This window comes from Quercus robur, chromosome 4 (genome assembly GCF_932294415.1).
Source record: "Quercus robur chromosome 4, dhQueRobu3.1, whole genome shotgun sequence".
Taxonomy (NCBI): Eukaryota; Viridiplantae; Streptophyta; class Magnoliopsida; order Fagales; family Fagaceae; genus Quercus; species Quercus robur.
Window position 1 is genome coordinate 67,818,393 of NC_065537.1, and position 6,239 is coordinate 67,824,631.

A 6,239-nucleotide genomic window follows, 5' to 3' on the forward strand; every position below is an offset into this window, starting at 1 on the left:
GAATTATGTTGAAGAAACTACTAACTGTGCGTAATCTGGACTTGCATCAAATGTTGAATGTGGACCATTATTTCAAAGCAAAATTTCTATTCTAAAGGGAACTCAATGATACGTAGAAATTTCTAGTAATAAAGATAAAAATTGATTGCTCATTGAAAGTCAAAAACAGGAAAGCTTAAGCATATGTAGCCAGAAATTGTTAGAGAGATTGGATCTGTAAATCATCGTAAAGGAATTTTGAGATTGAAAATTTGATCTCAAAATTTTGGGGATTGACCTTTAATAAAAAAAATATTGAAAAATTCTTAATATGACAAATTGACAATTAATTAGCACTAAGATGAAGATATAATTCTAAACTTTTGCCAACGGGGGCTTGGCTCAGCTGGTAAGGTTCGGTCACTTCGTCTAACCCACCTAGGATCGAATCTCGCTGCCAGCAGGCTTTCGTTGGTGGGCATCCTTAGTGAGAGTTAGCCCCCTCACACAGTGTGGTCACCCACCTGGCGCCCTACCCGCGGATTTAATATAACCATAAACACCCCATTCTTTTCAACCCAAAAAAAAAAAAAAAAAAAAAAATTCTAAACTTTTTGAGACACAAATATAATTCTAAACTTAAATTCACTACATCAAACAATGAATTTAAGAAATCTGAATTTTTGAATTTCAAATACTTTTGAGCATATGAATGAGCAAACAAGAGATTTTCAATCAATAAACATTATTACATCAAAAATCCAAATTTACGTTCGTAAAGACAATAATATTCCATATAAGGGAAGAACAACCACTGAAAGGAGGCTTCAATTAATTGAAGATTTTTTAAAGGGTATTTTTTTTGAGAAAATTATAAAGGGTAAATTTAAGTATGTATATATATATATATATATAAGGTTTTCCAATTAAATTCAAACACGTGTTGCATTAATCAATATAAACAATGTTATTTTTTTAGAGAGTTTCAACTTACGGTGTCCACCTCTGATGATTGTGTTCTTTATCATTAGAACAAGACAACAATTGGTTTTTTTGTGTAGGCTAAACCTTAGATCTCTTATTCAACTATAAAAGACTTTATCAGTTGATTTAATTAGAACCCACTATAAATAATCTTATATCTTTCAAAAATAATTGAATTCAATACAGCTACCAGTTTGGATTTAATTAAAGAACCTACTATTATGTACCTAAGAGCTAAGAAATTGTACCTAAGTTTCATCCTTTTATTAATTCCTAAAATTATATATATTTATTCTGAAATAAGAAGATTGGATTTTAGCACCTCATCAATAGTTTAAAAGATATTAAAATAGTACTACCAAATGTATATTTAAATGTTGATGACGTGACAAAAATCAATCCATTTATTTCATAGTGATTGAATGTTTAGAAACTTTATGGTTGTATTATCCTAAAAACGCTTGAGATTCTTATAAGTATGAGGATTGTCATGATAAAATCTAAACTGCAGTTAGGTTTTGAGACACTAACATATTTTATCATTTATTTAGCATGAGAAGTATGTTATAGTGAGCGTGTACCTGATGAATATTTTAGAAGAAAAGCTTTTATCGAGAATTTTCTGTTATCCATATCTACAGGATTTATATCTCTTAGTTGGCAAAATAAATTACCAATTACAAGTTAGAAATTCTAAAAAAAAAACTACTAGTTAGAATAAGGTTGTTATATGAGAATCATAATTTGGCAGACAAGAGATTACAAACATGCTATACACGAGGAAAAACTAACACACATGCATCTTAGCTTTGGGTAAGAAATTAAACAAATGCAATTTATGGTTGGCCATTTCTGGACAATCAAATTGCATTAATCATAAAATGGCATGTAAGGCATGTCTAGCATGGAAATCAGAGGGGGCCTTTTTAATTTGGTAGATAATTCTTCTTCTTTTTTCTTTTCTTTTTTTGAGAAAGTTTGGTAGATAATTCTAATGTAATAAAACTCCCCTTATTTTTGTTTCCAAAATTGCAATAAATGTTCGATTATGTTTCCAAAATTGACAATAATACACATGTCATGCCTTTTATTTTCAGTATGTGTTCTTGGGGCATAAATACCCTTCATGGCAAGCCCTGCCTACCCATCTCAATTCTCAATGCCTTTACTATGGCTTCATACCCAGTTGCTTATGTTCCCTTTGTTTCACATCTTCCATTTCCAATCCCATCCAATCCTCCTATTTATCCGCACCTTCAAAAATCAAACACTAATATGATCTCAAAAGAGATTACTGGATTGTCAAATCGGATCAGTGATTTACCAGAAGAAATCCATATTTCAAGAAATATTAAACCTATCATTGAAATGTAAGTGCATTTCTTTTTTGATTAAGAAAGAATTTCCAATACTTCTATGTATAACAAGTTCTCTTTTTTGCTATTGTTATTGGGATAGTCTTTTTATGTTATTCTAGTTTTTGAGTCTAAACTCTAAACGTTCTGTTTTCCCCCCCAAAAATGATGCTGTGCCATAATGAAAAAAATGTACCGTAGTGTGTATTTTTGGGAAACCTAGTTTCATTCCTTTTGACTAATGGAACTGTTTTTGTTCGTTAGACCGGGTTCGACCATATCAATAATGGCCTATATAATTTGCCCAACTTTTTAATTCTCTCCCATTTTTAGGCTAGGCCAATTAAAATTGCAGTTCCAATTTTCAGAAATTGCAATGTATGCCATATGGCACAAGCCAATGTGTGCTGAAATATTGTTTATAATTTAAAAAGAACTAAATCTTGTTACGCACTTCTTATTGCACACTCTTGTATGCGTGAAATCGTGTTTTCGAAACACTATTTCAGCTGACATGGTATTTTGTGTCTCGTACACATGATGTGTAATTATCACCAGTCTTTAAAAAGTGATCATTTTATGCACCTTTGTGTTTTTCCTCAATGTTTTTCTTCCTCAAAAACTCTTGACAGTAGTTACTGAAACTTGTGAGTAAGTCAACACTACAAATCTTTTGTGCGATCAAATAATAAATTATTTATCCAAAGAATTGGTGTATGATTCTTGTTTGCAGTAATAAGACGAAGGTAAACAGGTGTTTGTGTAGAAAGACTCATTTGTTCAGGGAAAGAAGAGACCTGCGGAGGTATGTCCTATTCCGTAGTTCTCTTATTAATGTTAAGTTGTTAACTTTAGTGAATCATTTCTTCATATCATTTTTTGTCAACTGTCACATATTGTTCAATTTGGCTTATATTTAGATTCGATTAATTATAATCTACTAGCAGAAAAACAAGGAGCTTTTACATACACAGGATCTTCAAAGCAGGTGCTGGTCCAACAGTGTTTATATAATAAATCTCGGGACCCAATTTAAAAGTGAAAAAGGAATTGCATTTGTTAACTTATATGTGATAATCTTTGAACATGTTCTGTACTAACTTGTGCTTTACGTGCTTGATTTATGCAGGAATAATACATTTTTATTCAATAAAAACTCTATATTAAATTTTTTTTTTGATGATCCTCAATATTTAGACTATAAATCTTATCTCTAACCCAAAAATAATAATCTATATTAAAAAATAATAGGTGGGTTCCTCAATCTTCTAACTCTATGGAAGGCTTTCTAATCATTTTATTTTTTGTTAATCTAACTCTCTTTTAAGCTTTAGCAGATGAGTGCATGCATATGTGACCCTTTTTTAGTTCCAATCTTTTTGAACAAGTTAGGCTCTTTAGTTGTACAATAATAGCAAACACTTTGAAGTGCAATAATTTTTATCTTTTGGTAATTTTGGACATTCGGTCTTGTGAAATGCATTGTCCGAATTCTTTGCACCCAAATAAGACACTGTCAAAAATAATTTTTCTCAAGGTTTCTTACAACCATTCTGTGCCTTTGATATAGTTATTTCTATTCATTGAAATGCCCCAAATAAGACACTGTCAAAAATATGTTTACCTGTAATGCAAGTTTAAAGAGAGCAGGACTCCTTTCTATGAACAACTATAATTAAGTAAGAGAAGGTTAGAATATTGTTATTGGAAAGCAATATAGAGCTATTATTTCTAACTCTATTATGAACTAAATGCTTAAATCCATTCATCAGAACATCAAAGATTCCTAGTATTTCTTATTTTACTTCTCTTTGTAGCGAATCCATTTTTTTAACATTGATTAGTTTCTTGATCCTAATGATCAACACTTATTTTTTTGGTTATATTTGATGAATGCTTGAGGGTGAAAACTGAAAACATCAACCTAAGCACAAAGTTGTGTTTAGAAATTTTTTTCTCAATCTGTGTCATATTTAGACTATTGAATAGAGTACTACATAAATATTTTTCTCATTATTTTTAAACAAGATTCACAATTTGTATACACGTCAATTTAGTGCTAACAGTATGTAGCTCGTTTCATTGATTTTAATTCCATTACATATGTCAACACTAACTTTTCTTTTTTCTCATTCTTTCAGCATTGATAATTCTAGTGCTTTCATCTAGAGAACAATATAAGCTACACACCGTTTAGATATAGCCAGGCGTGATAAGCCCGGAAATCTATGGAAGAAGGGATCACAATGTCTAAAGCAGAAGCTTTTAAAGACGCGATAAGCCTGGAAATACCATGGAAGGAGGGATAAAATGTCTGAAGCTATGGCCAATGGGTTTGGTAAAACTGGAGATTATGGCTAAGAAGGCAAAGATATTTGACAAGCCTTAAGAATACAGCCACGTTAAGAACTACTTAGCCGTCATTGGAATTTGAAAATACAAGTGTTTGTTTGAGCAAGGTTGTCCTTCGATTAATCTAAACTAAAGTAAGGCCAATTGTGGGAAGTGGGATGAAGATTTCTGCAAGTAAGCCTTGAACTTAGGTAGAAGATTCATCTCTCTATTTAGCCAAGGCCAAAAATTAGCAAGCAATTAAGAAATTTTTTGCCACGCCAATGTAGTAGATTGTTTTGTATCAACCATTTCATGGATTCATTTTCAGTAGATAATTGTAGCTTTGAATTGACTCTCTCTCTCTCTCTCTGTGCATAATCTGGACTTGCATCAAATGTTGAATGTGGACCATTATTTCAAACAAAATTACTATTCTAAAAGTGAATTCAGTGAAACGTAGAAAAAAAAAAAATATATATATATATATATATCTATTTGGTTAAACGACGCATGATATTAAACTAAGGAACAATAAGTCTATTACAAACATGGCCACCTTTGTCCATAGCCACCAAATCAACCACCACAGATGGTGGATTACACAGAAAAAAGGTGGTCTAAAGTAAACTCAGCTGCCATCCTAGCTAATCTGTCAGCACAGCTATTAGCCTATAAACGGAGAAATTTCTACTAATAAAGATAAAAATTGTTTGCTCATTGAAAGTCAAAAACTTGAAAAACATATGTAGCCAAAAATTGTTAGAGAGATTGGATCTGTAAATCATCGTAAAGGAATCGGGACCAAAATTTGATCGCAAAATTTTGGGGATGATACCTTTTATAATAATAAAAAAAAATTCTTAATATGACAAATTGACAATTAATTAACAATGAGATGAAGATATAATTCTAAACTTTTTGAGAAACTGATATAATTAGAAACTTAAATTCACTACATCAAACAACGAATTTAAGAAATCTTAATTTCAAATACTTGCGAGCATATTAATGATCAAACAAGACATTTTCAATAGATAAACATTATTACATCTGAAACCTAAATCTAAGTTTGCAAAGACAATAATATTCCATATAAGGGAAGAACGGCCAGTGAAAGGAGGCTTCAATTGATTGAAGATTCTTTTAAAGGGTATATTTTTTATGAGAAAATTATAAAGGGTAAATTTAAAGTACATATATAAGGTTTTCCAATTAAATTCAAGCATGTGTTGCATTAACCAATAAATTATAAACAATGTTATTTATTTAGTGAGTTTCAACATTGGTGTCAGCTTCTAATGATATGATTGTGCTTTTTATCATCAGACCAATACACTAATCGATTTTTGATGTAGATGGGGATTGAACCATGGATCTCTTATTTAATCATTAAAAACTTTATCAATTGAGCTAATTGGAACCCACTGTAAATGATGATATATCTTTAAAAAATAATTAAATTCAGTATAGCTACCTGTTTGGATTTAATTAAAGAACCTAATATCATGTACCTAAGAAATTGTACCTAAGTTTCATCTTTTTATTAATTCCTAAAATTATATATATGTTATGAGATAAGAAGAGTGG